At 42.9% G+C, this 24,698-nt stretch overlaps 1 protein-coding gene and 1 non-coding gene across 2 annotated transcripts in view; both read right to left on the bottom strand.

The window, feature by feature from the left end:
* Positions 1–13,161, bottom strand: part of znf385b (zinc finger protein 385B) — a 219,614-nt gene extending 206,453 nt beyond the window's left edge. The window contains exon 1 of the mRNA XM_072685409.1: positions 13,012–13,161. The gene's annotated coding sequence lies outside the window, so the exon portion shown is untranslated. The remainder of the gene's footprint in view (positions 1–13,011) is intronic.
* Positions 13,162–24,028: 10,867 nt separating this feature from the next.
* Positions 24,029–24,187, bottom strand: LOC140561510 (U1 spliceosomal RNA). The gene has a single exon (XR_011980068.1). It is a non-coding gene; the product is annotated as a U1 spliceosomal RNA (small nuclear RNA).
* Between the last annotated feature and the right edge of the window lie 511 nt (positions 24,188–24,698).

Below are 24,698 nucleotides of genomic sequence, written 5' to 3'. Positions count from 1 at the left end.
ATCACAGCCGACAGAATGAGACTAATTACCACTCACCTATACAGCCTGTCCCAGCTGCAGGGGTACCGGCTGTACCTTAGCTCGCAAAGCGCCCTCGCTGAAACACAGCCCTGCTCTCTCTGCTGCCTACTGGAGCACAGAAAGGACGGTCACGGTGACTCGACTACAGTAAGTCTGAGAAAAACACAGCATGAGCGCTCGGAGAGCGGCTGCAGCAATTAACATTACACCTAGTGAGGATGAGTCCGCAGCATGTAAAGGGGAACTCCACCAATGATTAGAAAATTCGACTTAATTAAGTGGCTGATGTGTAAACAGCCGGTCAGTCGGAGTGGGTTTGGAGTAAAATGCTCTGCTTACCAGACGTCTGAGCCTCTAAAAGCTCCCTCACAGAAGGTTATTACACCAAATGGCTATGGATGCACTGCCTGATGCCTGAGACACTGTGCATCAGAGCTTTGAGAAGATTTGGGCCTAGAATGTGTTACTGAAGGTGGAGGGACACATGCAGGGCATAGTGCGGTAAAATAGTTCCCAGAGATTTATCTTTGTTTTACCATCATCAACATAAATCCCCATAAAGCGCAGAAGACATGCGCCGGTTCATTGGAGCCTTTGATGGTAAATATAATGGTTAGATCTGTGTGTGTGTGTAGTCATGGCAACCCTGTCTCCATTCGCCGCCACTGTAAAGAAAACTGTAAGTTTCTCTAGAATTAAGCATCTCACACCAAAACCCCCCACTCTGAATGACCAGATCTATCTATTTATCTGTCTGTCTATCTGTCTGTCTGTCTGTCTGTCTATCTATCTATCTATCTATCTATCTATCTGTCTGTCTATCTATCTATCTGTCTGTCTATCTATCTATCTGTCTGTCTATCTATGTCTGTCTGTCTGATTGTCTGTCTGTCTGATTGTCTGTCTGTCTGTCTGTCTGTCTGTCTGTCTGTCTGTCTATCTATCTATCTATCTATCTATCTTTCTGTCTGTCTATCTGTCTGTCTGTCTGTCTATCTATACATCTGTCTGTCTGTCTGTCTGATTGTCTGTCTGTCTGATTGTCTGTCTGTCTGTCTATCTATCTATCTATCTGTCTGTCTGTCTGTCTGTCTGTCTGTCTGTCTATACATCTGTCTGTCTGTATATATATACCTATCTATCTATCTACCTGTCTGTCTGTCTGTCTATATATCTGTCTGTCTATCTATCTATCTATCTGTCTGTCTGTCTGTCTGTCTGTCTGTCTGATTGTCTGTCTGATTGTCTGTCTGATTGTCTATACATCTGTCTGTCTGTATATATATATATATATATATATATATATATATATATATATCTATCTATCTATCCATCTGTCTGTCTGTCTGTCTGATTGTCTGTCTATCTGTCTATCTATCTGTCTGTCTGTCTATATATATATATATAACTATCTATCTATCTACCTGTCTGTCTATATATCTATCCATCTATCTATCTATCTATCTATCCATCTGTCTGTCTGTCTGTCTATATATATATATATATATATATAACTATCTATCTATCTACCTGTCTGTCTATATATCTATCTATCTATCTATCTATCTGTCTGTCTGTCTGTCTGTCTATCTATACATCTGTCTGTCTGTATATCTATCTATCTATCCATCTATCTATCTATCTATCTATCTATCTATCTGTCTATCTATCCATCTGTCTGTCTGTCTGTCTGTCTGTCTGTCTATCTATACATCTGTCTGTCTGTATATCTATCTATCTATCTATCTATCTATCTATCTAAGACTAATTTAAACCAGATACTAATCCAATCACTTAATCTGATCACTTCAGGAGATGGTCTGAGCCACGTTACAGCAGTATAAACACATCCGTCTCTTCAAGACTCTTTCCACAAGCAAACCCCTCCCAGTACAACCCAAACACCAGTGATAATTCTGCGCCACACAGCGACGGATTTCAGTCCGTCTAACCGGAGATGCATTTGACTAGTGTAAACGCATGTTGCTAAAAACTTGACTCAGAAAACAATCCAGACACTAGACGCATGACGTGAGCAGGTGTAAACAGGGTCTGCAGTGACCACAAGAACGTATGAGAACCTAATCTCCACTCCATGCTCGTAGCGTTCGGACCACGGTTTTGGCTAGGCATGACAAATCTGCTGCTTTATTTCTTCCCAATTTCGCAAATTCCCACCCACTGCACTCTAAAAAATAAAGGTGCTACAGAGGGTTCTTTGGGCGATGCCATAGAAGAACCTGTTTTGGTTCCATAAAGAACCATTTCAGTAATAGAGATGTAAAACCATTAAATCGATAAGGAACCTTAGTTTTCTTCCCTCTTACACAAACACGGTTCTCAGTGGAACCAAAAGTGGTTCTGCTATAGCATCACTCCTCCAAAGAACCATTTGTAGCACCTTTATTTTTAAGAGTGTACCTTATTTTATACAAGCCATCACATGACGCTACTAGCTTCGTGCTTCCTCTGAGGCACAGGAAGCTCCACCACGTCTTTTCCAACTGCAATGCCACTGGAGCTTGACAACCTCGCGGGACAATGCTAACTGCTAACTCTACAACATAGGCTAGCAGACGTCCACGCTGGCTACAATGAAGTAGCAGCAGCCTGAACTCAGTGTCAGTGTAACTTACAGGCATGATGCACATATCACAACACAGTAAACCTACCCTGTCTAACCCTGGATGTGTCATTGACCTCATACTTGATGAGCACATCAAGCATCAGTGAGTAATCAGCTCCAGAGGAGCACCTCAAATCAGCGCTTGCAGGTTGAAACGCATGCTTTTGCAGGCCTGCCGTCCACTGGGGTTAACCAAGCACTGTAAGCTATACAACTATACAACATTTCCAAAAGACAAAACTCTCAAAAACAAGCCAGATGCCACCTCACAGCTGGGAGTCAGAAGTCATAAAGACTTGAAACGTCTCAAACACGATCAGCTTGGAATTAGCCCTAATGAAACTGCACTGACTCCAGATGTCCTTGAGGAACTAATAACAGCTAGAAGCAGGTCTAGGTCAGCCCTGGAAACCTGACATGTTCACGTTCCCTAAAAGATGAACGGAAACGCAGGGCTTCCACTCGTCTGAGCCGTCCGCCCTCGCTTAATTCAGTTATGCAGCCTGAACTGAATTAACTCGGGGGACACTCACATGGGTCAATCCGTCTCCATCAGCCACAAAAACAAACAGTGCAGTGTAGACACAGCCCGCTCTGCTCGCAAGCACATACCCGCAAGCCAATTCTCACTCAGACTTCAGGAGTTCTGAAGGGTCCAGACGCTGGGGTCGGCGTTGACCCCTTTGAACTTGTTTAAATTTGCCTCCGGTTATGATGCGGACACATCCACAATGGCCACGGTAAGTTGCAGATGGGGGACCCTCAGGGCCTTCTAGGCCTTCACTTATTTACTTGGACGCAAGGCGGCTGGAGAACCTGGACAGGGCTCTAGGCCTTCAGAGAAGCCCTAAAAAAATACATCTAGAACTTTATCTGGAGCTTAATTTCACTAAAGCAATGTTTGTATTTAGGTTCAGCCAAAACATTAGCACCACCATTTGCCTAATATGGAGTAGGTCCCCGGTTCGTATTTTCAACACAATTGGAAAATAACCAAGGAATCAGCCAATCAGGTTTTGATTTCCAGTGGGTGGGACATGTTTCCTGAGGCCTTCACTTATATCACTGGACGCAAGACGGCTGTAGTACCTGGACAGGGCTCTAGGCCTTCAGAGAAGCCCTAAAAAAATACATCTAGAACTTTATTTGGAGCTTAATTTCACTAAGGCTTCACTAAAGCACTAAAAGGTTGTATTTAGGTTCAGCCAAAACATTAGTACCACCATTTGCCTAATATAGAGTAGGTCCAATTGGAAAATGGAAAATAACCAAGGAATCAGCCAATCATGTTTTGATTTCCAGTGGGTGGGACATGTTTCCTGAGGCCTTCACTTATTTACTTATATCACTGGACACAAGGCGGCTTGAATACTCCCTGGACAGGGCTCTAGGCCTTCAGAGAAGCCCTAAAAAATACATCTAGAACTTTATCTGGAGCTTAATTTCACTAAAGCAATGTCTGTATTTAGGTTCAGCCAAAACATTAGCACCACCATTTGCCTAATATGGAGTAGGTCCCCGGTTTGTATTTTCAACACAATTAGAAAATAACCAAGGAATCAGCCAATCATGTTTTGATTTCCAGTGGGTGGGACATGTTTCCTGAGGCCTTCACTTATTTACTTATATCACTGGACGCAAGGCGGCTGGAATACACCCTGAACAGGGCTCTATGCCTTCGGAGAAGCCCTAAAAAAATACATCTAGAACTTTATCTGGAGCTTAATTTCACTAAGGCTTCACTAAAGCAATGTTTGTATTTAGGTTCAGCCAAAACATTAGCACCACCATTTGCCTAATATAGAGTAGGTCCCCTGTTTGTATTTTCACCACAATTGGAAAATGACCAAGGAATCAGCCAATCATGTTTTGATTTCCAGTGGGTGGGACATGTTTCCTGAGAAGAAGAAAATCTGGATGTTTACAGTAAATGACAGAGTTACATCACTTATGGCCCCAAACGAAGGCCATATTCGTGGTTAAACCGATATGTACGTTGTTTATATGATTCTCAGAGCAATCCAGTAGACCCCAATCAATTTCCCCAGAGCAGAGACAGAGCAGGTCTGAGCTGTTTCCAGAGTTCACCTCCCTCTCCTTTCGGTTTGCTCAGCGTCATTCGAGACGCCTCGTCAGTTTCACAGGAATCCTCTAAGAGAAGGTCACACTGATTTACACACAGTTCTGCCCGTGTGTAGCTCTGTGCAAACAGCAGGGAAGCGCACTCTTCTCGGGCGCATTACGGATGCTGATCACCTTCTAAAGCACGACAGGTTCACGCAGGGTTGGATGTCAGTGCCAGTAATAATTCCCGCAGGTGGAGAGGAGAGTGTGTGGCCCTGGCTCTTGGACGATGGTGTTTATATGAGACTGCTAACAGCATTCATCATCAGCCGTGTGTGAGGAATCATGGAGAGTGTGCGAAATATTCCTTCAGAGCTCCTTCAGGGGTGAAATCCATTACAGACCTCGGAGTGAAAGCACTCATCTCAGTGTCTGTTTACTTTACTTTTAGAATAAATTAATATTTTAATAAAAAATTCAACAGGGCCGTACATTCGGAACAACACGGTGATATCTGTAATAAACAAAAGGACATCTTGCCATTTTGTTCAAATCAAATTCGAGGAAAACTGTCATAGTATATAAAAACACCATCATATACATACAAACTGACCTTTTATCCAATCAGAGCAGTGGGATCTGAAGACAACTCTGCCCTCTAGTGGTTGGGGATTAAACACAACACTAAATGAACCAGCGTCTGCCTCCAATCTTTACATGTAAACTATTAACACTACATTTACACTGAAGGTCTTTTCAAACCGACTGGAGCTCAACATTCTTGCGCCAGAATGCTAACTGCTAACTGTGTGACATAGGCTAGTACCTCATTTGTTCTGGAGACCTCCCCTTGGCTGTGATTGGTCTTAATTACCACCTCATTTGTTCTGGAGACCTCCCCTTGGCTGTGATTGGTCTTAATTACCACCTGATTTGTTCTGGAGACCTCCCCTTGGCTGTGATTGGTCTTAATTACCACCTGATTTGTTCTGGAGACCTCCCCTTGGCTGTGATTGGTCTTAATTACCACCTGATTTGTTCTGGAGACCTCCCCTTGGCTGTGATTGGTCTTAATTATCACCTGATTTGTTCTGGAGACCTCCCCTTGGCTGTGATTGGTCTTAATAACCACCTCATTTGTTCTGGAGACCTCCCCTTGGCTGTGATTGGTCTTAATAACCATCTCATTTGTTTTGGAGACCTCCCCTTGGCTGTGATTGGTCTTAATTACCACCTCATTTGTTCTGGAGACCTCCCCTTGGCTGTGATTGGTCTTAATTACCACCTCATTTGTTCTTGGCTGCGATTGGTCTTAATTACCACCTCTTTCACAGGGGACCTCTCCTTGGCTGTGATTGGTCCTAATTACCACCTGATTTGTTCTGGAGACCTCCCCTTGGCTGTGATTGGTCCTAATTACTACCTCATTTGTACAGGGGACCTCTCCTTGGCTTTGATTGTTTCTAACCACCACCTCATTTGTTTTGATACCTTCTTCTCAATCTGAATAAATCCTCATTTGTTTGGGGAACCTCCCCCTGGATGTGATTGGTCCATATTACCATCTCATTTGTTGTAAGACTGGATTATGATTAGTCCTAATAACCACCCGATTTGTCCTGAGATCTTCCCCTGACTGTGACTGGTCCTATTCACCATTAAGTTGGTCTGAGACCTCCCCCCTGTTTCTGATTGGTCCACATGTCACATGCCTGACTGTACTATAGCTGAAGTCGGGTTATTGCACTATGACAAGTAAGCAATGTTCTGCTGATTGCTGCTTTTACGAGCTGACAACCGAAACCCTTGGAGGGTTCACGAGCGACCGAGAGTAACTCCTTGTTTATTTTGAGGCTCGCTCACTCACTCTACCACAAGGCCACCATTTAACTGTCTTCAGTCCATCTCAATAAAACCCAGCACTGTTCTACTGGCCTCCAATAAATCAGGCAGGGTAAGACAACAACGCGGCCCCATCCGACCTGCCAGCAGCTCTGGGGCCACGGCCAAGCCCTCCGCCAGGCTGTTTACACTGCGGACTACCGATAGCCCTGTGGCACCATCACACACAGACGACCAAATGGAAATAATCAGGGATACAGCTTGTAAATCTCTGATTAGCAAACATTAATGGAAGCGAGGTTGATTAAGAAAAAAAAGCTTCATTGAGGTTCATTTCTTAAACTCCAGGCTCATAATTCAGTGGTTAAGCACGAAGCTCATTATCCAATTACCAATACAAATAATTCATTAACCAGTATGAGACTAATCTGTACATTCTGTTGAGCGTGAGAAAGTAAAACTCAGTATGGGTCCCTCAACTCAAAGTCATATATACCTTATATATATATATATATATACCAAACATATATACCTTAACAAACATACTTCCAGAAAGGACTACCGGTGAACTGCTGATAGGGTCATTTGAACCTAGGGCTTCTGCTGTGGCGGCACAAGGGGGAACTACTCAGTTTTAGGTACTAATGTTATGGCTGATCAGTGTATATATATATATAAATAATGCATGTATACAATATGATCTATAAGCTTGCTTTGTAGCCAAGCTGAAACTTAAGGACCAACAACACTTAACGTTCAAAATTCATTTCACAACATTAAAGCAGCTTTATGCGATAACAGGTCTTTCTTGCTTCTGGGCTCCCCCTACAGTTGAGAAGTGGAATTTGCACTTTGAGCCACCCCTAAAGAACACAATGTACACATGCATTTCTGGACAAGCTGAGAGAAGCTCCAGAAGCTTGATCTGAAGGTGAAGCAGCATGTGGGCTGTAGAGGTGGTAGAGTCACACTACAGGATTTTACACTAATATGACTCTATGGGTTCTGCAGCGTTACACAGCAGTTATGGAGAGAGGTTCTCCTCCTGCAGCTCCACCACCAAACCTCCATAGTGCAGTAGCAGCAGCAGCAGCGCTCCGGCCCGGAGTGGGAATGACGGAGACGCCGTTCTCCCCCGTTACAGTCAGTGGAGCATCGGCTGAATGATCCTGAAGCTGCTGATTTAAGGTACGAATTTTACATATTGTTGCTTTAATGGCTACATATTTATTATTTTTGTCTTATTTAGAGCAGAGAACCTAAAATAGACAAAAAGACACCGTGAGACCCCCACACCCCACTCATTTTTCAGATTTTCTACTTAATAATGCTAATAACAGTAGTTTAAGAAATGGGCTGAAACTCTTCATCTCATCAGTGAGTTTGAGTTGAAAGTGAAGGGTCGCTTTGATGTGTTGTGTAACGACTCCAATAATGAAATATCCTGTCCTCCATGTCTCCGGATTACACGCCACATCTGCATAATAAACAACCAGCTCTCCAATCTCCACCAGACACATGAGAAATGTGGAGTTTACCCCCGAGATTCCACACCTCTGCCTGCGCTTTCATTCCCATTACAGAGTGTGTGCTCACACAGCGCACCTCTTATTAATGCATGAACGGCGGAGCACATCACGGGCGCCTTCACTTCTACACTGCACTTCTGTTACAATCGCAGCCGGGCGCCTCAGGACACTCCACATTTTAAACTGAATTGGAGAGAACTCTCATTCATTCCCGGTCACTGTCCGGGTCACTGACGTTGAGGAAGCACATATGCACCAAACACACACACACACACACACACACACACACACACACACACATACACACTCACAGTGGGTTGCGGCTGTGATCCGAGATTCATTTCCAGCAAAATCATTCAAATTCACATCACACTATAAACACACCCAACATATAAACCAGGTCTATGGAGGTTTTTAGGAAAACCAATGAGAAAGATTGGGCATTCTTCAGTGTACCTCATATCTTCACTTCATTAGTTTTTTCACTTCATTAGAATTTCATGATGATGAACGGACCAATAGAAATGCTCCAAAATGGTTCGGAATAACATCTTTTTCCATTGACTTCTATTAGAAGTTCAGAAGGTTTTTGCTGCTCCTGAAAAGTTGTGTTTTTAACCAGACTGCGACGATATAGACATTATAACACATATATATTGATGATGACATAATGTAAAATATATACATGAGTACATAAAATTAATTAAAGTTTATATATACATATTATATATATATATATCCTACAGGGCCTGTTCTGATGAAAGTGTGTACAGTCATATTTTAAATAAATCCTAATTTTATTTGTTTTTATTAAATGTATTTATACTTTCATGATCAATCAAATCTGGATTTCTCACTGCTTTAGTTATGTTAAGAATCAATCGTCCCGTGCGACCAGTTTTAGCTGTGTACATGTGATTAAAGCTGGGATTTTTAATAAATGAAAACAAACAGAACTTTCCACCAGTTTCTTATAGATTATACTATAGGAGGAGTGTGAAGAACATCTGGAGAAGAAGAATCCATCCACTACAGGAAGAGCGTGAAGAACGTTCTGGAGAAGAAGAGCCTATCCACTATAGGAAGAGTGTGAGGAACATCTGGAGAAGAAGAGCCCATCCACTAAAGGAAGAATGTGAAGAACGTCTGGAGAAGAAGAGCCCATCCACTATAGGAAGAGTGTGAGGAACATCTGGAGAAGAAGAGCCCATCCACTACAGGAAGAACATGAAGAATGTCTGGAGAAGAAGAGCCTATCCACTATAGGAAGAGTGTGAGGAACATCTGGAGAAGAAGAGCCCATCCACTAAAGGAAGAATGTGAGGAACATCTGGAGAAGAAGAGCCCATCCACTATAGGAAGAGTGTGAGGAACATCTGGAGAAGAAGAAGAGCCCATCTACTATAGGAAGAACGTGAAGAATGTCTGGAGAAGAGGAGCCCATCCACTATAGGAAGAGTGTGAAGAACGTCTGGAGAAGAGGAGCCCATCCACTATAGGAAGAGTGTGAAGAACGTCTGGAGAAGAAGAGCCCATCCACTATAGGAAGAGTGTGAAGAACGTCTGGAGAAGAAGAAGAGCCCATCTACTATAGGAAGAATGTGAAGAACGTCTGGAGAAGAGGAGCCCATCCACTATAGGAAGAGTGTGAGGAACATCTGGAGAAGAAGAGCCCATTCACTATAGGAAGAGTGTGAGGAACGTCTGGAGAAGAAGAAGAGCCTATCTACTATAGGAAGAGTGTGAGGAACATCTGCAGTGAGGAACTCAGCTCAGTTAGATCAGTTAAACTAGGTTATAAGACTCTATGACACTCTTATGACACTCCAGCCATACAAGTCCTGACCTGCCATGTCTGCAGGTGGGTTCTTTACAGAGGAATGCACTTGTGTTTATATTTGTCTGAGACACATTAACACCTATGTGCTGTAACCCCCCCCCCCCCCCAACACACACACCCAAACACACACACCCCTTAAGCCATCATCACTTAATGGTGTAAACACTTATTTCCACCATTCATGAAATGCCCCCCCACCTCTCTGAACAGTCCCATCACTCAGTGAGCGCATCACTCCGGACCCTGACCTGCCAAACATGCTTGAGGATCCCTTTATCCCTTTATAGAAGGATCCCCTTCTAAAATACCAGTGCTTCAAATGGTTCTTTAAGCAGAGCCATAGAAGAACCTATGAAGAACTACACTATATTGACAAAAGTATTGGGACACCTGCTCATTCATTGTTCCTTCTGAAATCAAGGCTATTATAAATAGTTGATCATGCTTTTGTTGGAGTAACTGTCTCTACTGTCCAAGGAAGATGGCTTTCTACTAGATTTTAAAGGAGCATTGCTGTGAGGATTTGATTGCATCCAGCAACAAGAGCATTAGTGAGGTCAGGATGTTACATGATCACCACCCCACCAGAGAGTCATATTCTATTGGCAATAAATATCTAGACAAGCTGTCTGTGTGTGTGCATTTGCACATCTGCATCAGCAATGGGTGCAACTTAAAATAGCTGAATGCATTCACAAGAAGGGGTGTCCACAGACTTTTGGACAAATGGGATATGTTTGTAATAGAGATGTGTGCTGCCTAATGCCAGGCGTAGTGGGGCTGGTGCAACACTTTTGGGATGAGGTAGGGAGGATGAGGTGGGGTGGTGATCATCCAACATCCTAACCTGACTGCAAGAGTGCAATCAACTCCTCACAGCAATGCTCCTCCAAAATCTAGTAGAACGCTTCTGGAATGAGTTGGAGTGGCAGAACTATTCCTCTTCATCCAGCATCAGTTTAACTGATCCAGCATCTGACCTCACTGATGCTCTTGTGTGGCTGAATGCAATCAGATTCTCCTCACAGCAATGTTCAAGATCTAGTGTGAAGCTTTCCCAGAGGAATAGAGGCTCAAACTCTCTATTAATACCCCTGAACTCTTGAGGAGGAAACCTGGTGTGTGGACCTGTGACTCTTTGCACTGGAAGAGACTAGAAGTGAGATGAGCAGCAGCCTGTGTGTGTGTGTGTGTGTGTGTGTGTGTGTTGCAGCCTCACCATGCCGTGACTGGGGCTCGTTATCGCCCCAGATTTCTCACACAGCCATCTGATAAATCACACAAGAAAGCAGAGTTTGGCGAGAGTTGTGAGAGTTGTGAGAGTTGTGAGAGTTAGTCTCTCTCCAGAACGAGCTGCTCGTCTTCCTCAGCAGATAAATCTGCAGCTACTGCGGCCTGCTTAGACCTCCACTGGAAATCTAACTCTGTCCCTCAGCGACGCAAACCACCACACCGAGTTCGAGACTGGAGGCGAGGCGTACTTCTCCGACAGGAAGAAGTAGCAATACACTCTTTCTGCACTCACACACACACACACACACACACACACTTTCCATTAGGAAATCACACTAAACTACCAGCTAATACTCAGCTCACACTCTACTAACCATCACATCACCAATAACCATCACATCCAGACCCAGACTGACTGTAGAGGAGGACACGCCCCGGAAAGCTAGTCCTAATAATCTGCCAACTAACTACTCCTAATACTAAAAGTATACAGTATACAGTATATATATATATAGAGAGAGAAACATTTCTGTTTGCATTCATAATGTAAATGTTTAATAATAAATGGACCAATAGAAATGCTCAATTTTGTTCCAAAATTATAACAATTTTTACATTGACTTCCATTGAAAGGTCTGTCCAATGAATAACATGTATCTCCAAAACAGGAGGAGAAAAAAACCTTCTTAACTTTCAATGGAAGTCAATATAAATAGTTTGGAATTTTGTGTATATATATATATATATATATATATCACTTCTGCTGTCTTTATTATTATTATTATAATTATTATTATTACAGTTTGCAATAGCATGGTTCAGTATTTTACCATTTGTAGCACTTCTGCTGTCTTTATTATTATTGATAGTTTATAAGAAAACAGTTTAGTATTTATACCATTTGTGTCAATAGCACTTTTACTATAATTGATTGTGAAGGCTACAGTTTACAATAACATGGTTTATACCATTTGTGTCAACAGCACTTTCACTATCATGTATTATAGTGGAGACAATTTGCAATAGCATGATTCAGTATTTTACCATTTGTGTCAATAGAATTCCTGCTGTCTTTATTATTATTGATAGTTTATAAGAACACAGTTTAGTATTTATACCATTTGTGTCAATAGCACTTCTGCTGTCTGTTTTATTATTATTATTATTATTATTATTATCATCATCATCATTATTACAGTCTGCAAAAGCATAGTTTAGTCTTTATACCATTTGTGTCAATAGCACTTTTACTCTCATTCATTATTGTGGATAAAGTTTGCAATAGCATGGTTCAGCATTTTACCATCTGTGTCAATAGCACAAGAACATAATTTAGTATTTATACCATTTGTGTCAATAGCACTTTTACTATCATTGATTGTGAAGGCTGCAGTTTACAATAACGTGGTTTATACCATTTGTGTCAATAGCACTTTCACTATCGTGTATTATTGTGGAGACAGTTTGCAATAGCATGGTTCAGTATTTTACCATGTGTGTCAATAGCACTCCTGCTAGAGTTTACAATAAAGTGCATTCATATTTATACCATGTGTGTCAATGGCACTTTTCCTATCTGCACCTACAGCCCGCAGCCCTGTACACACTAAACACGCGTTTGCTCAAGTCTCCCAGGTTCCAACTTCACTTCTATGGAAACCCTCCCATCTCCTCCTACCTGCAGGTAAAGGTAAGGTGCACGTGAACTCGCGCACGAGTGTTTAAAACGCCCTGACTTATCTTCAGCGCGCGCAGTATCACTCTGCGTCCTCCGCGCGTGCACTAAACATGCTTCCTGGCAGCCGGCAGATGCACTAAAGCGATAAACTCGTAAAGCACAGCGAAGGCGCACTGACCTTTACACGGCGGCGTCGAGGAAAGTTGGGTCCTTCTCTTTCAGCAGGTTGCACGGATTCTGCGCGCGCGCGCGAGTGTGAGAGTGTGTGTCTCGTGCAGCGATGTGCAGCTCAAAGCCCTGCTAGAGTACCTGCACGCACGCGCCTTGTTGTCTGTGTGTGTGCGTGCGTGCGTGCGTGCGTGTGTGTGTGTGTGTGGGTGGGAGGGAGTTTTTCCAAATCCCACCCGTATTCCGGCAAGCCCATGTTAGGATTAGCTGGTATTGTCCCGCCTCCTTGCTTTTGCCTCCTGGTCAAGGATTGGCTATTCGAATGCACGACTGGCCAATCTCAACGCAGTAGGCGGGGCTTGCCGGAAAACAGGTGCTAAATAAAAAGGGGGGGAAAAAAACACCACGTTTCTGTACTGTACTGGTTCAAATAGCCACGCCTCCTCTGTTGCCCCCCCACCCTATTGCAAAGCTTGTGAATATGAACAAATAGCCAATCACAGGGAAGTGGGCGGGGCTAGCCGGAAAACAGGTGTGAAATAAAAAAGGAAAACCCCACCAATGTTCCTGTACTGTACTGCATGCCCCAGTTTCAGTGTCTGTGCCATCCCACTGCCCACTGATGTGCGGGTATGAATTACAGGTTTCAGCATTAGAGACGTTTCCCTTCTCAACAGAATCGTGTCTCGCGTTGGTGTGTGTCCCGTCCACCCCCTTCCCTTTCCTTCCCCTGCACGCTTCTAAATTTGGCCACTGACCGCAGTCCAAAACAGATAAATAAATAAAAGGAAAAGCCTCCTGAGTGAAGATGCTGTGAAGACTGGGGGGGCGGTTTTTAGATCTTTCCGGGCCTTTTGATGCGTGAGCTGGAACGTGTCCCATCAGAGTGTGTGAAAAAGGTGGAGGAGGGGTGTGTTTCAGAGCGAACGCCTATGATATCTGGCCATGGAGAGAGTGTGTGAGGATCTAGGATCATGCCGATGCTCCACTGTTGACTGTAACGGGAGAGAACGGCGTCTCCGTCATTCCCACTCCGGGCCGGAGCGCTGCTGCTGCTGCTACTGCACTATGGAGGTTTGGTGGTGGAGCTGCAGGAGGAGAACCTCTCTCCAGAACTGCTGCTGTGTAACGCTGCAGAACCCATAGAGTCCTGTAGTGTTACTCTACCGCCTCAGCCCACATGCTGCTACACCTTCAGATCAAGCTTCTGGAGCTTCTCTCAGCTTGTCCAGAAAAGCACGTGTACAGCTGTGCATGATTTGTATTTACTGCAGTGGAGTAAAAGTGAATTACACTCCTCAACTGTAGGGGGAGCCCATTTAGGGAGCCTGCTGCTTTAAAGGTGCTGAAGAAAGTCGAACTGTCTTGTAACTAATATATATATATATATTATATACCGCCACCTAGTGGTGTGAGGGGAGTACTGCGTTCAACCTTTACTGAGATAATACCGCGCCCAAAATGTACATGCACCCATTAGCACCCACTAGCGAACGTGTTTCACAGCTGAACGCAGTGGATATCCTGGGAGATTAGCTGACCAGGTGAAGCACCCCTCAGAGAAAGTCCAACCAGAGGGCTGCTTATGCTAAGCTAGGCTAGGCTAGGCTGCTAATGTAGGCCAAACAAAGTCACATACTATTTATACATCAGATATTCTCTGGCATCTTTAATAAAGAAAAGTATTTGGACACCTCATTTATTGGGAGAAGGCTTTCTACCAGATTTTGGAGGAACATTGCTGTGAGGATTTGATTGTTGGATGATCACCACTCCACCTCATTGTCCCCAACACCCCAACGCATCCCGTCCAATAGGGAGTTTGTCTATTTTTTTCCTAAATGTATTTTATAGAGTGTTTATTTACAGTGTTTATTTTATAGTGTTTATAGAGTATTTTATAATGTGTTTATTTATAGAGTGTTTATTTATAGAGTGTTTATTTTATAAAGTGTTTATTTATATAGTGTTTATTTTATAATGTGTTTATTTATAGAGTGTTTATTTAGAGTGTTTATTTTTAGAGTGTTTATTTATAGAGTGTTTATTTTATAAAGTGTTTATTTATAGAGTGTTTATTTTATAAAGTGTTTATTTATAGAGTGTTTATTTTATAATGTGTTTATTTATAGAGTGTTTATTTAGAGTGTTTATTTTTAGAGTGTTTATTTATAGAGTGTTTATTTTATAAAGTGTTTATTTATAGAGTGTTTATTTTATAATGTGTTTATTTATAGAGTGTTTATTTTATAATGTGTTTATTTATATAGTGTTTATTTATAGTGTTCATTTATAGAGTGTTTATTTTATAGAGTGTTTATTTTATAAAGTGTTTATTTATAGAGTGTTTATTTTATAATGTGTTTATTTATAGTGTTTATTTTATAATGTGTTTATTTATAGAGTGTTTATTTTATAATGTGTTTATTTATATAGTGTTTATTTATAGTGTTCATTTATAGAGTGTTTATTTTATAGAGTGTTTATTTTATAAAGTGTTTATTTATAGAGTGTTTATTTTATAGAGTGTTTATTTTATAGAGTGTTTATTTTATAAAGTGTTTATTTATAGAGTGTTTATTTTATAATGTGTTTATTTATATAGTGTTTATTTAATAGAGTGTTTATTTATATTCATTTATAGAGTGAAAAAAAAAAACAGGCCCGAAAGCCTGGAGTGCATCCTGCTCCTGATGGAATGTGTACGGCGTTCGCTGTGGCGGGACGCTTCAGTAGGTAAGCGACTTTTAATTGCACCCCATTCCGTCATGGCCCTCTACTAAAGCTCTATTTTGGACTTTAAACACAGGCTTGGAGAGAACCACCCACACGGGGCTCCACCCTCCGTCTCACTTCCAGTGGCTGTGGCGGTCACAGGTCACACCCATGCAGATGGATTCATCTCAGGCTGGCACTCACTCTCTGATTCACTGTAGCACACACACACACACACACACACACACACACACACACACACACACACACACACACACACACATCTCTCAGTTCCTGGAGGGACACTGGCCTGATGAGATTGCTGCTACTGTTCATTGCTGACACACACACACACACACACACACACACAGCTTGTCTAGTCCCTGTAGAGAAGAAGTACTGCCAATATAATAGGACCCTCTGGAGCAGATCAACATCATGAACCTATTGGCTCCATGCTGCCTAATGGCAGGCGTGGGCTAGTGGGGTATAAAGACCCCCAGCATTGAGCTGTGGTGCACTGTGCTCTCTGGACACTGCCGAGTTTCGTTCAGCTCGGCTCTTATTGGTTGACAGTCTTTCAAACGTGAGGTCAAAGTTGAGGATTCTGGACATCACACTCTGGGAGATGATCAGAGGACTACAGATTGGATTATAGACACCACACACTACAGGATAGTCTGGGAGGATCATTGTTTACGATCACCCTGAAATCAGGAGGCTTGTCGGCGATTGTCGGGAAGGGCGAAAAGGCCTCAAAATCGGCTTGCTTATCCTGTAGTGTCGGCCAGGCTTAGCTCTGAAGCCATGAAAAGTGTTTATTTTATAGTGTTTATTTTATAGAGTGTTTATTTTATAGTGTTTATAGAGTGTTTATTTTATAGTGTTTATTTTAGAAAGTGTTGATTTATATAGTGTTTATTTTTATAGAGGGTTTATTTTATAGTGTTTATTTATAGTCTTTATTTATAGTGTTTATTTTATAGTGTTTGTTTTAGAACATGTTGATTTATATAGTGTTTATTTTTATAGAGTGTTTATTTTATAATGTTTATTTATAGAGTTTATTTGATAGTGTTTATTTTAGTGTTTATTTATAGAGTTTATTTGATAGTGTTTATTTGATAGTGTTTATTTATAGTGTTTATTTTATAGTGTTTTTTTTATAAAGTCTTTGTTTTATAGTGTTTATTTTATAAAGTGTTTTTTTTTTTTAATAAATTTAACATCTGTCTTCTTTGTTCTGGTCCAAAATTAATCAACAAGAAATTATGATAATTTTTGATTTTAGTATTTTATTTATTTTGGGCATTTTAATATTTTGGGCATTTTAATACCTGCAGTTTGTTTTCGCTGGTCTGAATCAGTTTACGAGTTTCTAAACTTGAGAGTTTTCCCCTTGGTCTGGTTTGTCTTCACACAGATGCAACGGCAGAGATGCTCACGGCTGTAGTAACTTTAGTGTTTTATCTGGGCAGTATTGTAGGTCACCGTCAGGCTGCGGCAGTCGTTTAGCTCAAACTTGTGGAGTACACCTGATAGTTGGGTCAGATCAGGGTCAGATCACTTTCTCACCACAAACAAAAAGCTCCAGACTAGGTTTAGGACCGGGCAGAGACCACCTCCTCTCAAGGGCCGCAGCTCGGTTGTTGTGGTCCGCATCCCACTGCGATTACTGTGTTCACACCAGCCCAAATAAACTGGTCCAAAAAGTGCAGGTGTGAAAACGCCCTCACTGTCTGAGGATTATTTGATTGCAATCAGCCTCACGAGAGCATCAGTCGTATGGTTTCCGAGGGTTTCTATTTTTATGATGTAGAAGTTCAGCCATGTCCCATCAGAGACTGAGGAAGGACTCTGTGGAACAGAAAACTAAAAATAGCCCCCCTGCCTTCAGAGGAACAACACCTCCGGCATGTGGAGGTTGAGATGTAAATCTAATCTCCCAGCAGCCCACGGCTAATCCAGAAACATGGCTAACGGCGCAGGTGATGGATGGCATCATTATCAGAGAGTATAGGAGTGTGAGCTTCTCTGGAGTCTCCAGCGAGGCTGAGACACACTGCTGACCGCAGCCTGGCCCAGATGAATCCCAGTGCATGGTTTTATTCCCCAGCCAGTGCGGGCACCCATTACGTCTCAGCGTGCAGTGCATTAGTGTGTGTGAATAAGAGGTATTTCTATTCATGGCTAAAGAAACCAGAACAGGGCTGCATTAAAGCCAGACTGAATCTAAAGAAGCATAAATCAGTGTTAGAGTACAGCAGCGGATCTGCAGTATTCAATCAAAACCTCAGAACCAGTTGGAAACTTCCAGCAGTCTGGATGTGCATGAACTTTTCATGAATTCATAATGAATCAAATTACAACACATTCATCTACTTCCATTAAAACAGACATCAGCAGCCTGAGCCCCAGAGAGCACAATTCGCCTCTGTCTCTCTTCCCACGACACTTCAGTGTGATGCCAGTCAGCACGGATATCAGTAGCCGGTGCTTCATAGCTGGGCAGCCGGCCCTTTGCTCTGAGGGCATCGGTTGCCCTGTGACCAAGGGCAACATTGGTGGCAGTCTGTGCATGTGCCAGTCCTCACCCTCCAGGTGTCGGGAGCAATACATGCGATAGGGGGAGAGTACAAACAGGAGAGTAGGGTGAAGAATTGGGCTGTCTTGGTTGGGCAGCCATGTCTCTCCACTGCTGCGTTCTCTCTTCACTGTAGCTTCCTGTAGCTGCTGCCCAGGTCATCAGATTCAAACCCCTGACTCTGGCCTACAAAGCCAAGACTGGACCAGCCAGCTCCTCCGTACTTGATGGCGATGGTCAATCAAAAGCCGATCTGCACCGAGAGTCCTTCCAGCTTCAAGTACGGCTCGGCTCGACCCGCCATCCTTTAAGATCCAGGAAGACGAGCGTCCAGACTTTTTACTGTCCTGCACCGAAGTGGTGGAACGAACTTCCCCTGAGTGTCCGAACAGCAGAGTCCAACACTCGCTGTCCTCAAACCCAGACTGAAGACCCTCCTCTTCTGAGAGGACTCAGGCGAAGAGAAGAGTATTATGGTCTCCTTATTGACTTGTGTTTAGTAGAGTCTAAGATCAGAGGAGCTTTGAATTATTAGTCTATTTAAACTAGCTGAGGTTCTTCTTGGGTAAACAGTGAAGCACTTTTGTAAGTCGCTCTGGAGAAGAGCGTCTGCTAAATGCTTTAAATGTAAATGTGATTAGATTTTAGGAGGAAATAATGAATCAGCAGGTGTCCCAATACTTCTGTCCATGTAGTCTCTCTCCTTAATGGCAACTTTACAGAATAAGGGAAAAAAACTGATTAACTTTTAATGGATTTCGATTGAAAAAGGTTTTATTTCAAGTAATTTTGAAGCATTTCCACTGGTCCATACATCGTGAAATTCTGGAACACTGTAAAAAAAATAACTGCCAGATGACCGATATGTCAAAGCGAAGGAGATCTGGGTCAAAAATCCAGTTTACGAGCAAATCCGAGAAAACTTTCTTGAGGATTCTAACTTCAGATATACAATATTAATATGAATCCACTCTTCTGTGACCAGTACCAGCTACCTCCAACAAAGCGAAGCCCCAGCCCAGATCTAAATCACCTCACCCGGAGGTCCACGTCTTCCAGAAACTCTCTTCAACGGATCATCGCTACCACTGTTGGGTTAAGGTCTACAAACTACAACAAGCAGACCAAACACAGACACATCCTCAAATAGCTCTTATAACACAGACTTCCAGTTTAGGCGAGGGTGTGAAGGTGTGAGTCAGGCGTGCAGGCTGTCACATAGCTGTGAACGGCAGGAGATCGTTTCTAAATACAGCTCAGCCAGAGTCGGTCTACCTCCACCTCACAAAGACCGTTCATTGGGATACTGCTATACTATGGTCCTATACTGTATGCTATTTATAATGGTGTACATGTGTGTACATACAGTGTTCTCCATAAGGTTTGGGACAAAGACAAAACTATTCCCTTCATATCAAACCAATCAGACATAAAAAGATTAATGTAAACATTCTAGACTTTAATTTAAGGGCATTTGCGTTAATTGCCATGTTTTACCATGTTAAAATTACCACACTGTCCGCCTCATTTTAGGGTGTTTGGATTACTCAACTGCTTCATCCGTGCAGGCTTAAGATACCTACGCTCGCCTCTAAGCCTTCAAACACCTTTGGAGTTTGTCGTTGCCATTGTTCGATATGTAGACAAGAGCTATGCCAAAGAGGCCAATATTATAGGACTGGCCAAAAAGAATAAGACCATTAGAGACAACGGCTAAAACCTTAGGATTTACCTTAGGAAAGAGCATAATGGTGAGCTCATTACTTGCAGAGGGACTGGTGGGCCAAGGAAGTTCTCCACTGCGGATGGAAGAACAAGCCTCACTAATCTTCAGAAAATTCCTCAACTGCCTGTCCAGCAGATCAGAAAAGCCTTCAGGAGGCTGGTGTGTATTTGTCAGAGACTACTATCAGCAGAAGATAGAGGCTATAATGCAAGATGCAAACCACTAAACACAATGGTCAGATTACAGGTTACAGAAAGTACTTAAGAGCTTCAGAATTCTGGACCTCATCTGTGAAAGATGGTGATAGGGGTGTCATGGCTTGGGCATGTATGGCAGCAATATGTCCTGGTGCTCTTATATTCATTTATTAAGTAACTGCTATCTAACGCAACTCTAAAGTTAGTCTACACTCTAAAGTTCCCTGCTTTGGATGGTTCTGGGAAAAGCCTTAAAGTGTCTGGGATCATTTAGCAGTCCAGAAGCCTGCCTGAGAGCAACCCAGTCCTCAAACTCATTTCATCTTTTTTGTTTTTCTTTTTCGAAACAAAACCTCTGAAGATGTCCTGTGGTATCTGGCACCAAGAGGGATCCTTTACGTCCTGTAAAGGCAAGATTTTGGAAATCTTTATATGAGAAACATGAGTCTAGTTTTCATACAAGCACTCAATTCAGCAGAATATGGCGGATGTTGGCTGTATATCAAAAATGTTGAGGAAAAGCATCGCTTTAAGAACTTGTGGCCATGCTATACGCTGAAACTCCACTGAAAAAGTGGAGATGTACCTGGACCCAAAGCCGCTGGAAGGACGCTACAATTTGACTGCACTCGTGTATTGGGTTTCCAATTTTTCAGCTAGAAAATGAACATTTCAGAATCAGTATGTAACTGGGGGTCCATGTTCATTAATAGTTTGATTGTTGAAATGAAGAGAGAATTGGAGAAATAAAAAAAACAGTCATCACGTTGCCAAATTGGGTTGCGAGACTGCTCAGACTGTAAGAAAAATAGCCAAAATTTTACATGCCAGAAATCCATTCGGTCTTCCGACTGCTCACTAGGAGCTTGTTTAGGCAATTCACTGGGCACTGCATCCCCTCTCAAACTGCACGTCAAACGGCAGCCAATAGAGTGCATATTCGGGCCGATCCTGAAATTATGTCCTCTACAACCAAACCGGTCTTAAAACCGGGCTAAAACTCTATATGCCTATATGCCTGGCTTAAGTTGTGAGGCGGGCCCTTCATGGAGCCTATGACCTTGTCAACAGTTCACCAGCTGTCCTTCCTTGGAGCACTTTTGGTAGGTACTGACCACTGCCTGATGTTTATTGGAGATGTTCTGACCCGATTGTCTAGGACATCACAGTTTAGCCCGTGCTGTGATGGTGATAGACGCCTCAGTGATGGCCCTTACCTGCTTAACAGTTAAACTGTTAAACAGGATGGCCAAGGTTCTCCTTTCAGACAAGCCACCAGAGCCCACCAGTGCGTGGGAACAGGCCTGAGGCCTTCTCCTCTCTTCATTACCTGCTAGACAGCTTGAGATGCTTTGCCTCCAACAGAGCTAACAGAGGCTTTTGACAGCGAGCACAGAGAATGAATAAGACATTTGAACACATGCACTCACGGTCACAGAGCTCATTAAATATGAATGGCGCTGACCCATTTGAGTGAATATTTTTACTCCTCGTTATTCATTCATTTATTTCCTCAAACCAGTCCTTCATTAAAGTAAATCAGGTGAGCAGCTGGTGGAACTGTAATCCATACAGGGTCTGGAGTTCACAGACAAGATCAGCACCCAAACCTTACTGACTTTGTTTATTTGGATTCATTCTAACACGTTTTATATATATCTCTCAATGCGAGGCTGTCCCAATACTTTTGTCCATACAGTGTATGGGACACTTGCTTATTCTCGGTTTCTTCTAAAATCAAGGGTATTAAAAATAGTTTGTTTAAGTAACTGTCTCTACTGTCCAGGGAAGAAGGCTTTCTGCTAGATTTTGGAGGAACATTGCTGTGAGGATTTGGTTGCATTCAGCAACAAGAACATTAGTGAGGTCAGGAAGTTGGATGGAGCACCATCCATCCATCATTCCAGAGAACACAGTTCTTCCACTGCTCCACAGCTCAATGCTGGGGGGCTTGATCCCCCTCTACTAGTCCACGCCTGGCATTAGGCAGCATGGTGCTAACAGGTTCATGTTTATCTGCTCCAGTGAGTCCTATTCTATTGGCAGCACTTCCCTATAGGGATTAGACAAGCTATGTATGTACATTTAAAGGTGTGTCCACAAACATTTGGACATATAATTCACTGCATTTCATCTATATAACAAATCCAAGGGATGTTCTAGTGAGGGTAACTGTTGTACTAAAATGGTTCTACATTGCACCAAAAGGGTTCCACTATCTTTAAAGCCACAGAACCCCTTTCCCAGTACCATATAGAACCCTTTAAACATGGTGTATCAGTATCAGAACGTGGTAAACCGAAATCAAGCACAGATGGCAGTGCATTCTGCTTTACTGTTCTGGTCAAAGTCCAATTCCCACAGCAGGAACGAGCCTGAAGAACACATCCAATCAGATTCTTCACAGTGAATCTTTTTAAAATACATAAAGTGTGGACAGGAAGTACTCCATTTTCTCCCGTTTCTAGTGACTGGCTGCCCCGCCGTCCCAAAGGCAGCCTTTAAACATCCCCTTTCCATACCCCCACCACCAAGAGAAACAGGGCCCGTTTTCTAGGTTAGCCTTTCATATAGAACATCAGCTCCCCTTGAAGAGGCTCACAAGGTCATCATTAGAGCTCAGACACGCCTGCTGAAGATCCTGCAGGGCACGAAGGATGGAAATCAGTGTCACTGATGTGAGGAACAGAGATATATGTGGCATCTACAGTAGCAGAGGGAGCTTTCTGCTTGCCGGATGAGAAGTGACAGCGTTTGCATGTGTCACCCCAAACCCCCCACCCCCCCGCCACTTTTTACTGGCAGGGCGGGACAGAATCGGAGAGACAGGTCATCAGCAGAGCCAGCGCTTGTACCACTTAACCACCTCAACACGAATGAACACACACTGCTGAAGAAACCGCCACCATAAATAAATAAACAACTGCCGAATAAATGGTAAAAGGAAAACCTCTAGCAGTTTCTTTAAAGAACCTTATAAAAGGGCTGGGCTGGGACCTCTGTTTAGAGCTCTACAGCAGTGGCTCCCAACCCTGGTCCTGGAGAACCCCCTGTCCTGCACAATAGTGGATAGTTCCTCGAGCTGTTATGGTTGCGTATTGTAACTTTAGCCTCCTGCAGATGGCGCTGCACGAGGATGATTGGGCAATATATACCTGCAGGGCGTGCGACAGGACTCAGGCGTTGAGAAGAGTGCAGTACAGTGCAGTGAGGGTCTCGTTGGATGTGTGGAAAATGGGTCGCAACGCAGATACGGTTCATGATTGGCTGAAGGAGGGATTTTCAGCATTTGGGCGTGGCCAAAGAAAACAGTGTGAAGGAAGTAGCTGAATCTGAAGGTGTATGGCAGCGTATGGTCATACTGGTCTACTAGCAGGTATTTATAGCCTGATCATCCATATTCACCATTTGAAGGAATTCGGCTTCTGTTTTTAACCTGTAAAATCCATGCAGTGAGCCTTTAGCGCCCAGGGAGGAGAGAGGGTTAAGGGCCTTGCTCAAGGGTCCGACTCTACCACTGGTGCTCTACCGCCATCTGCAACTACCTTAAACGTGCAAGGTGACCACTGGTTTATCTGGGGAGCTCATGGTGAAAAGCCTCTAAGGAACCCCTTTTAAATTTCTCATTAAAAATGGTCAGTACCCTACTGACCACTTCTGAAAGCTCAGTTTCTCAAACACTCTTAAATAGAAAGGTAAAGGTACATGTATTTGTCACCGTACCATGTACAGCGAAACAGCTTGCCGAGCCCGGGTATCGAACCCACAACCTTGTCATCAAGAGGCCGGAGCTCTACTAACCATCGCTGAGCCACCACTGCCCTAGTCCCCCACCACCAGAAATTATGCAGTCCAAATTCAAGCATGCGGTGAATTTGTAAGGGTCAGCACAACCCGACCCCCTAAGCCTTACCTTAGGCGAACCACCTTAGTGATCATGGGGTCACCCCCGCCAAGTAAATTTGCTATGGGCTGCAGCTTCTTTGCCATTTCTGATGCTAAAAGAGAACCTTTTAAAATATTATTTGAAGAACGGCATCATCTCTATTATGCAAGAAGCTTGTATCTTAATTTTGACCATTTTCACTTTTACTTTGAATCTAACCAGCCTTGAAACACTCCAAAATAACTTGGAATAAAATCTTTTTACATTGATATCCATTGAAAGTAAAATTCTTCTGGAGATACGGCGTTTTGCAGGAGAGCTGTGACCTTTCTCAATCAAAACAGAAGTATTTAACCAGGCTGAGAACCAATCAACTTTCAGATGGTTATTTAAGTGACTCTATACGTTCTATATAGAACCACTGCCTTCACTAGATGAACCCCTGATTGAGCGTCAGTGACCAACGCTGCTGAATGTCCAAGATAAGTCTCCAGTCTCAAAACTCTAGACATTTTGCCTTGAGGTATTTGTCCTTGGACTTGTCTTGGACTCTGCCACAAGTCTCACCAAGTCTCGCCTCTGCTCTTGA

The sequence above is a fragment of the Salminus brasiliensis genome, chromosome 8 (genome assembly GCF_030463535.1).
Source record: "Salminus brasiliensis chromosome 8, fSalBra1.hap2, whole genome shotgun sequence".
Lineage (NCBI taxonomy): Eukaryota > Metazoa > Chordata > Actinopteri > Characiformes > Bryconidae > Salminus > Salminus brasiliensis.
This window is presented reverse-complemented; position numbering and strand designations above follow the sequence as displayed.